We start from the raw sequence: 10,158 nt of genomic DNA on the forward strand, positions 1-10,158 counted from the left end.
GAAGGAGCAAGAGTGAAGAAGCGTGATCAGGGCCCAGGGAAGGTACTTCAGCAACAGTGGAAGGCAGATGTAACCTGCAGGGCTGGAGAAGCTTGGCCTGAAGAAGTGCAGAAGCTCTAACTGCAGCCCAAATGCATGGATGTGGAAAGAGAGGTGTGAGGTGGCATCCAGGAGCTGTGCCTGCCTGGCAGATGACACGTTGTGAGGTCCACTGCGTCGTTAGAAGATTTAGGGAGGAAGGGAAGGGCTACCAAACCTTGTTTTATGCAGCCTGAGCTTTAGATAAGAATGAGACATCCATGGGATGTCCCGTCACCTGGGATGATTGCTCTGAACTGGCCTTTCTGAGAGCCAAAACAAGCCTGCAAGGAGGACGTGGGATCTCACTGGAGGAGAGAGTGGGTGTCAGTGTGTGTGTCAGTGTGTGTTAGCAGGTGGGCTGACTCCAACCTGCTGCTGGCATCAAGGCAGCCCCATGAGCCCGTGGGGTGGGAGCAGGAACGTGTTGTCCCACAGCGTTTCATTGATTGGGTTCAGTGAAACCAAACAAACTGGGTTTCCTGTCTCCGGGGTGTTGCAGAGGGTGTCAGGTTTGCTTGCAGCAAGTTCATCTCTTGCTGCTGATCCTGCACTTTGAGTTCTCTCTCTCGCCTGGCAGAGAAAAGGCTTTTTTTTTTTCTTTTCTTTTCTTTTTTCTTTTCCTTTTTTTGAGATGGACAGCTGGCCTCAGAACCAAAATGGAAGAGCTGCCAGAAGATGGGCCTGTCAGACTGTCTTTCTTTAGGAGGGCAGCTCACGAAACACCACGGCAGGCAGCACAGGCAGCGCGTGCACGGTGCTGAGTGGCTCTGTGAGTGTGGAAGTCCTCCTCAAGCCATTGTGCTTTCTCCAGAGCAGTTTCCCCCTGTTAGCCTGACAAGCATTGTGGCACAGCCTTTCATCTTCCAGTCTGCCACCCGTGCACCTTAGTGTCCAAAGCCTGGAAGCAGAGGGAAACCCTCCCTTTTCTCCCTATGGCGCTGGTGAAGTCACAGAGTCATGGAATCATAGAATGTGTGGGGCTGGAAGGGACTTTTAAAGGTCACCTAGTCCAACCCCCCCTGCAGTGCACAGGAACCTTTTTAATTAGATGAAGTTGCTCAGTGCCTGGTTAAGCCTGACCTTGAATGATTCCACTGATGGGGCCTCCACCACTTCTCTAGGCAACCTGTTCCTGTGCTTCACCACCCTCATTGTAAAGAACTTCTTCCTGATATCCAACCTGAATCTACCCTGCTCCAGTTTAAGGCCATTGCCCCTTGTCCTATCACTCCATGCCCTTGTAAGCAGCCTCTCCCCAGCTTTCCTGGAGCCCCTTCAGGCACTGGAAGGTGCTCTAAGGTCTCCCTGCAGCCTTCTCCTTTCCAGGCTGAACAGCCCCAACTCTCTCAGCTTGTCTTTGTGGCTGAGGTGTTCCTCTCCTTTTCACAGCTACCAAAATCCAGCCTTTCCTGCTCAATTACCCATTTCCCAATACTTCCCAGAGCTTGGGTACTGCACTCCACCAAGGCTCCTGAGAAAGGTTACTGTGGACTTGCTTTGGCCGTGGATGACCTCGATTCTCTTTTGCATTGATTCCTCCTAGAGGATCGAGGAGAAGAAAGAGGAGGGTGAGCTACAGCTAAATCCTGTTCTTGGATCTCCCTTCAGCCAGTGAAGAATGAGCTGAGTGCCTAAATGACCCGTGATGTGAGGCAGATCACACCCAAGCAGGATGTGGTGGCCTCTTCCCAAGTGCCTGAGCTGCCACATGCTCCGGCCATACTCCAGGGACCCTGGGGACAGAGTCAGGGCTGCTGCCAAGGCACTGAGCTCCCCTCTGGGCAGCTGAAAGATGGCAAAAACACAGGTCGTGAATGCTGTCTGGAGCAAGTGACCTGGATGTGTCTGCCCAGGCTCCATACAAAGAGGCAACGTGGTCCCAGCTCCGTTGCTCGCGGGGCGTTGCGCTGGGGGCTGGAGCTGGTGCCACGCGACGTGTGGAGACCCACAGCTCTTGCCTGGCTGCAGAAGAGGCCACTGTTCTCCTCAGGCCCCACTGTGGCTCTGTGAACCCCTCCACACAATAGACTTGTCAAAATGGATGCCAAGAGCATCCAGCCTCTCTGCCATTCCTGCCAAAGCTTCCCAAAAGCAGGCTGCTCATGCAGCTCACGAAGGGGGAAATTCAGAGGCTTGGGATGTCCAGACAAGAAGTGCATCATGTTTTGGCACTTGCCATTGTTTTTTTCACTTCCGCTGCCACTTAATCTTTGGACTCAAGTGTGTAAATCCCCTGTGTGCAGCAGCACTGCTGGGGTGTTCACAGGTCAGTGAAGCAAAGCTAAGCCGGGTTTTTTTTTGTGTGTTCATCATTGTTCTCTCTGTCGGCTTCTGCGTGTGGGAATTATTAGCTGAAACACCCTGTCCTCCCTGCCAGGGCACAGTGAATCCTCTGGCATGATGAGTGGGCCATGGACTTGGGAATCATAGAGTCATAGAATGGTGAAGGTTGGAAGGGACCTTAAAGATCATCAGGTTCCAACCTCCCTGCCATGGGCAGGGACACCTCCCACCAGCCCAGGCTGCACAAGCCCCATCCAACCTGCCCTTCAACACTTCCAGGGATGGGGCTTCCACAGCCTCCCTGGGCAACCTGTTCCAGTGCCTTCCTACCCTCGTGGTGAAGAATTTTTTCCTGATGTCTAACCTAAATCTCCCCTTTTCCAGTTTAAAACCATCACCCCTTGTCCTGTCACTGCCCTCTCTGCTGAAAAGCCCCTCCCCATCTTCCCTATAGGCCCCCTTTAGGTTTTGGAAGGCTGCTATAAGGTCTCCCCTTATGTTCCAGAAGAACCTGCCTCATCCTTTCTCTCTCCTAACAGGTATTTCCTCAATGTTCCTACATACAGCAAACACAGAAGTCCTAGCTAATGACACAGCCACGATCCCAACCAGAACCTGCTCCTGTGCCTGATAATTAGCTAAGAATTATGTCAAATACCCTGAAATGGGTCTGGCAGGACATGTACAGGAGACCTGGCAGGTTCCTCAGTCTGCATCCAGCATTGCACAAGGACAGGGCTCAACCCACCTTTGCTTAACTAAAGGATTTGCTGCTTCTCTTCCTTGTAAAACTGTGTGATGAAACACTTTTCCCTAGGGATTTGCCACTTCCAAGCATTATTTAAGGTGTTGCACTGCAAATAAAGGAAAATACTCCATTTCCACTAATTTTTATTTGCTTGTTCCCTTGGAACTCAGTTTTTATATCCCCTAGTCCTTTTTTTCTGTTAGGTTAAAATGAATGGACACTTCAGGGGGATCAAATTTGATCAAGGCAAGAATGAGTTTCTGAATATGAGATTCTTTGATTCTGTTTTCTACTGAATGAGACAACATGGGAAATTTTTGTCAGACTGTCTGGAATAAATACAGATTTTCCACTTCAGATCAGGCCCATGCACTGGGTACCAAGGGGCAGAACAGTGGGAGAAGCAGTGCTGCTTTTGCTTCCCCGTCCATCCTGCATGCAGAAATGAGGGACCTGATGAGATTGCAAGCTTGGATCTAAGAGGGGTGTCTGGCAAGGAGCAGAGCTGCTCCCCTAGAAACATCCCTCCAGCTCTCCCACCTGGGAAGAGAGACCCCAGCCATTTCATTCTCTTAATTAGGAACAAATAGCACGTGTCCATCACTCACCACTAGCCAAGAAGTACAATTAATGTATCTGGTGATACATCTTGGCTGCCCTCAGGTGCTGCTGTGTGGTAGAAGTTGGTAAGTTGGGCCAAATAAGGGCTGAGCCCCCCGCCCTGTTTTCACAGTAGCTCAAAGTCCAGGTCAGGGTGAGCACAGGCTGTGTTGGGTCAGGAACATGTGGGATGTCACCTGTGGCCATGACTTCACACACACTCTCCGTTTTCCCTCCACACCCCTTTTTTACCACCAAGAATTCAGCTGATTTAGCAAAATATCACAGGCACCAAGAACTTGTGCCAGCCTTGGAGGATCAATCACACTTCTGCAGTGCAAGCCACTGCATGGAAACTGGGAAGAGTCAACGTGCCTTTCCTGGGAAGGCTGTTGTGGTGATGGGAAGAGGAAGAAGGTGTTAACAGAGCATCACCTAAGCCTGAGGCCTCAGACTTCTGTGGAAAGATGGGATCTTGTCTGACTTTGGCAGAGCTGGTCACAGGTTGCCCAGAGAGGTGGTGGGGACCCCAACCATGGAGACATTCAAGGTCAGGTTTGATGGGGTTCTGAGCAACCTGATCTAGTTGAAGATGTCCCTGCTTATTGTTGGGGGTTTAGACTAGATGACTTTGAGAGGTCCCTTCCAACCCAATACATTCTATGATTCTAAGTTAATGGAGTCAGTGGAATCTGCACTGGTTTCCTGCTGGATTTTGGTCCTCAAACTTAGTGCTCACCAGCAGAGAGACACCAAGTGATACATGAGAGCCCTCCCACTCCTTAGAATTAGTAAAAAAAACCCAACTGGTAGGAGATGGTAGATACTGCCCTGTTGAAGGAAAACTTGTTTGCTTGGGATGTGCTGGAAAAATTGCTCAAGAAGGGTGCATTCTCATAAAAAAAAAAATAAAAAAATGATCTGGCTGCTGTTCAGGCCAGTGTTTGTGTACTGAGCTGCAGGCTGTGTGGTTGCTCTGCGTGGTTGCTTCACCATGTGCTTGCAGCTGCCAGCAAGGTGTTTGCTTTGCGTGTGATCTAATCCCCCTCACTTGGGGATGCTGGAGATCTTTGCCCTCATCTAGTCCTGAGCCTGGATCCATCTTCCCAGAGCTGCTGGTGCTGGCACGTGGCTCAACACACACGAGGGGCACACTGTGGGTGTCAGCCCAGGAGAGCAGCTCGGCCAGGAGCAGTTTGCTAGTGGTGCTCGGTCCCTCCACAGTGGGAAGGGACACAGCAGATCACAGAATCACTGAATCATTCTGGTTGGGAAAGAGCTTTAAGATCATTGAGGCCAACCTGACTCTACTAACCATTAACCCAACTCTACCAAGTCCAGTTCTTAAACCATGCTCTTAAGCACCACATCTGTATGTCTCATAAACACCTCCAGGGATGGAGACTCAACCACCTCCCTGGGCAGCCTGTTCCAGTGCTTAATTACCCCTTTAGTGAAGGAATTTTTTTCTAATATCTAAACCTCCCCTGGCACAACTTGAGGCCATTTCCTCTTATTCTGTCGCTTGTTACTTGGGAGAAGAGTCCAACCCCCCCCACCTCATTAAAACTCCTTTCAGGTAGTTATAGAGAGTGAGAAGGTCTCTCATCTCTCTCCTTATTCTCCTTTTCTCCAGGCTAAACACCCCCAGTGCCCTCAGATATTCCTCATAAGACTTGTGCTCCAGACCCTTCACCAGCTCCGTTTCCCTTCTCTGGACACATTCCAGCATCTCAATGTCTTTTCTGTAGTAGGGACCCAGAACTGAACACAGGATTCAAGGTGTGGCCTCACCAATGGATAGCTGGGTTTCTAAGCCCTGCCAGGCAGGGCAGTGACCATGCAGACGAAGGGATTCCTGGAGCTCCAGCTTATGAGTCAGCATTAGGTGCTGGAGGAAAAAAATTACATGAGTGATCAGTTGTTAGCTGGAGTCTCCTTCACCCCCTGCTTGACAAACTATCAACAAGCAGTTGAGGGACAGCCCTCATTCTGTCTCCTTTTCTATCATAGGTGAAGGCAACTGGATGACCTCCTGCAAGCCAGAGATCTGTGAGCCTTTCCTCATGCACCATTCTTGCTCTCCTGCCACCAGACCTCCAGCCTTTCCACGTTGTTCTGTGCTGAGTTCCTGTAATCATGGAATCATAGAATGGTTTGGTTGACCTAGAAGATCATCCAGTTCCAACCCCCCTGCATGGGCAGGGACACCTCCCACCAGCCCAGGTTGCTCCAAGCCCCATCCAACCTGCCCTTCAACACTGCCAGGGATGGGGCAGCCACAGCTTCCCTGGACAACCTGTGCCAGTGTCTCACCACCCTCACAGTGAAGAATTTCTTCCTAACATCTAACCTAAATCTCCCTTCTTCCAGTTAAAACCATCATCCCTTGTCCTATTACTACACACCCTTGTAACAAGCCCCTCTCCAGCTTCCCTGTAGTCCCTTCAGGCACTGGAAGATGCTCTAAGTCTCCCTGGAGCCTTCTCTTCTCCAGGCTGAACAGCCCCAACTCTCTCAGCCTGTCTCCAGAGCAGAGCTGCTCCAGCCCTCTGATCATCCTCTTGGATCATAATCATCAAGACTAAAATCATCAGCACAATTGCCACCAAATCCTCCAGCAGGCAACCCTGTGGTTTCACAGGGTGGGGTTTTATAGGCATGTTTTCACCTGGTTGCTCAGTACAGAGGGTCCTTTGTCCTCGACACCACTAAACAAAGTACTACTGACCAGAAATTTAGTGCAAAAACTGTAGGGAAAGGAAATGAAGTAACAATCCATGGCAGAGTCCTGCAGAAGAAGCGTCCTCAGATTGCTGAATCATTTGGGCACCATCAGTCCTGAAGCAGCCACTGGGCATTTAGAACAGAGTGAAGTTCTGCAGGGGAAGGTTGTCCTTTAGGTTCCTTGTCCTACTGCTTTTAGAGAACCAACCTTCCTCTGGAAGAGGCACCAAAGCAGAGTTTGCAACCCTAAGCTGGACGGAGAAGCGGGGAATGAGCAAAAGTCCCTTTTCTTGCAAAGGTGAGAAATCTCTCCAGTTTCTCATTTATGGCTTTGTGTGCACAAACACCACTGAGTTAGCGTGGGGAGCAGCCCCAGCCCTCACGTGCCCATGAGAGTGTGTGTGCTGACATGCCCTTTGCCCCCTCCACGCCCTGGGAACGTCCCAGCACACCCAAATGCCACGTCTCCCTTTTGATCCCCCTGTCACCTCCTCTCCAGGAGGATTCACTGCTATTCACCCTCCTCCTTGAGCTCCAGTCTGTCCAAATCAACTCTGCCAGCTCGCCTTGCTGGGCACTTTCTGTTCATCACCCCAGCTGGAGCTGCCTGTCAGCTCAGACCTCCTGTCCTTGCTGCATCCACCCAGGCCCCTTGGTAGCACCGGGTGTTTGTCACCAGCTTCTGAGAAACAGGCACTAAAATAAAAGCTGCCCAAGCCTGTGAGCTCTGAAAAGCACCAGGAGGGACCATCGTGTCTAACAGGCTCTGCTGTGATACCCATCAGTGGTACAGGGTCAGACTGGGGGGGGGGCAACCAGCTCTTCATCCCTCCTTCCCCCCCCCCCCTTGACACACACAGGCATGTACCTTGCAGCCACACACAAAACTGGGGTGCTCAAAAGCTCCCCTGCCTCTGAGCTGCTTCCTGGCACCAGCAGCGTTTCTGGAAAGGCCTGGCAGTCAGGTGGCAGCCAAGGCAGCTGGTTTCAGCAATGCCCATCATCGTGGTGTCTGGGCTTTGCAAAACAGGCTCTTTCAAAAAAAAAAATCATGCTGGTTTTTTCTCTTTTTTTTTTTTTTTTTTTAATTTGAATTTTTTTTTTTAATTTAAATGAAGATGAGGAGCTCTCTAAGCTAAGGTCTCCCCCCTCCTGGGAGGTAAGTAACACTGAACTGTTTTGTTTTGTTTTGTTTTTTCCCCCCCTGCCTTCAGATGATTATACAATTTCCAAGCACCAGCCAGGTCTGGTAATTCTGCATCTTAACCAGCCTCCCGGGCTGCCTCCTCTCGCTGCCAGCAAACATCCTCTTCCCAAATTAACCCAGACCAAAACCAGCTGCAGCAGAACCCGCATAATTGCTCCCTTAGCTCCAAGCAGCACCCTTCGCAAAGGGGGTATTTCCCGCAGTGGCCAGACCTGCAGCGTTCATTACCCTTAAGCTGCGGGGCTGCTGCGGTACCTTTTCTTCTCAGATACCTGCTTCAATCCGGACGCTCTGCCCCCAGCAGCCCCCGCCGGCCGCAGGGATCCCGCAGCGTCTCCTCTTCCCATCCTTTCCCAGGCAAGCAAGGCGAGCGGGAGGCAGGGCTGGGGGGCTGCTGGGCAGGAGGAGCTGCATCCCCCCCCGGGGGGATGCCCGGGGGGTCCCCGCGGACTCTTGCAGCTCACAGAGCCACCCGATCACAGAATCACCGGGGCTGGAAAAGACCTTTCAGACCATCAAGTCCAACTTACGACTTAACACCACCACATCAGCCAGACCGTGGCACCGAGTGCCACCTCCAGCCTTTCCTTGAACACCTCCAGGGATGCTGCCTCCACCGCTTCCCTGGGCAGCCCATCCCAAGCTCTGATCACCTTTTCCCTGAGGAAGTGCTTCCTGATATCCAACCTCCACCTCCCCTGGAGCAGCTTCAGGCCATGCCCTCCCGTCTTGTCACCCCACAACCTCCCTTCGGCTGGTTGAACAGAGCCAGAAGGTCCCTTCATCCCCCACCCCGAGCCCTTGCCTCCCCCCCCACAGGGCTGACACCGACCTCCCCGCGTCCCAGCCCGGCATCCCGACCCCGGCTGGAGGCTGACAACACCGGCTGGTGATGAACAAACCTCCCCGGAGCAGCCGGGCAGGGGGAGGCTCCTGCCGCAGCTCGGGCTCCCTCAGCCCCTCTCCGAGCAGCCTCTGCTGTCCCCCGGCTTTTTAAAATAGTCACCGGGAACTGTTCCTCCCTGTTGATTCGGTGTTTGCTGAGCCGTGCCGGGTACCGCAGCTTCCAGCAACCTGCTCCATCAACGAGGTTCCGCTCCGGGGAAAGGGAGGAAACCTCTCACAGGCTGCTTTTTTGTTTTGTTGTTTCTCCCAGCTACCAGCAAAACCTGAGCTCGTTCTGCCATGGCTGCAAGCTGAGGGTGTCTGGAGCCGACTTACCCTTCATCTCTCTCAGGAACGGCAGGTGGAGGAGCCGGCTTCTCTGGCAAACAAACCAAAAAAAAGAAGGGATGAGGCGCCCAGGAGAGCCCGGCAGCAGCCGCTGCAGGGCTGGCTCACCACTTCGTTCCCCTCGGTCACAGGGTGTTTGCAGCTTGGCAGGTAGAGCCGGGAGCAGAACACCCCGTGCTTTTCCCGGCCTGAATGAGATCAGCAGATATTCAGGCAAGGGGAGGGGGTGGGGGAGAGGAATAAAAGCCGTAAATGAATGAAAATTCGCTCCCGAGAGGTGTGAGGGTTTATGGGCCCCCAGGTGAAGGGTTTGATCTGCAAGGTTTTGCTTTTTTTTTTTGGCTTGGCTTGGCTTTGCAACTCAGGGTTTTCTGGGGCGAATTGCACAGGGGGAGGAAGTTTCTCTTCTCCTTTTGGTGCTGTTAAAAATCAAACACATGGTCAGTGCACGGGGCAGGCAGGAGCCCCATCCTGAGCAGCGTGACGTGGAGGGCACACGAAGGGCACCGTTATGAGCAGCAAAGATGTCTTCATGACATGCAGGCAGATGCTGTTTGACTCAAGCCTTGCTGTGAAAGCCACCACATGGTTTGAGCAGATCCTGGCTCTGCAGGTCCTGGCTTTTCTGAGCAAGGTTTATCAGATTGAAGCTCCTCTTCCAACTGTGCTTCACGGCTCGCTGGGTTGACAAGGTGCCTTTCTGCTGCCAGGTCCTCCAGCATCAAGCATTTCTCAAGCCTCATCACCTGCCTGTCAGAGAGGGGGGTTGTCACTCTGCTGGAGCCCTGGGGTGACAGGGAGGCAGGAAAAGCTGCTTGGAGGGCAAAGATGGCAAGGAGTCAAACAGCCTCAGGTGCATCTGGGGTCCCTGTGCTGGGGGAGATCCTGTGCTCCTTAGTGCAAGAAGACCATGGTGTGGCCAGAAGTCTTAATGTCTGCCTTGGGCTCAGCTAATGCTTGGGAACGTCTGTGCTATGAGGATGTGGCATTTTCCTTTAGTCCTGGCTGGGTGGAAAGTGTTGGAGGAAAAAGGGAACAGTTGGGTGATTTGCTCAGGATCAGGTCCCAAGCCTCGTGTGTCTGGGAACCCAGCACAGCTCTCTGAGTCTCTACCCATAGCTTTAGCTACAGCAAACCTCCTCCCTTTCCCTCTCCTGAATCCCAGAGTCACCAAGATACTGACTTCCCTGCTTAGCCTTGGGTGCATTCCTGCATCTCCCCAGCCTGAACATCTCTCCTGTGCAGCTCATCCACGCTGGGAGCAGGTTCCTTGCCTCCC

At 52.3% G+C, this 10,158-nt stretch overlaps 1 protein-coding gene across 1 annotated transcript in view; it reads right to left on the bottom strand.

Annotated features, from left to right (window-relative positions):
• Positions 1-9,174, bottom strand: part of SLC45A4 (solute carrier family 45 member 4) — an 88,422-nt gene extending 79,248 nt beyond the window's left edge. The window contains exon 1 of the mRNA XM_051612475.1: positions 8,868-9,174. The gene's annotated coding sequence lies outside the window, so the exon portion shown is untranslated. The remainder of the gene's footprint in view (positions 1-8,867) is intronic.
• Positions 9,175-10,158: the final 984 nt, after the last annotated feature.

Source organism: Apus apus, chromosome 2 (genome assembly GCF_020740795.1).
Source record: "Apus apus isolate bApuApu2 chromosome 2, bApuApu2.pri.cur, whole genome shotgun sequence".
Taxonomy (NCBI): Eukaryota; Metazoa; Chordata; class Aves; order Apodiformes; family Apodidae; genus Apus; species Apus apus.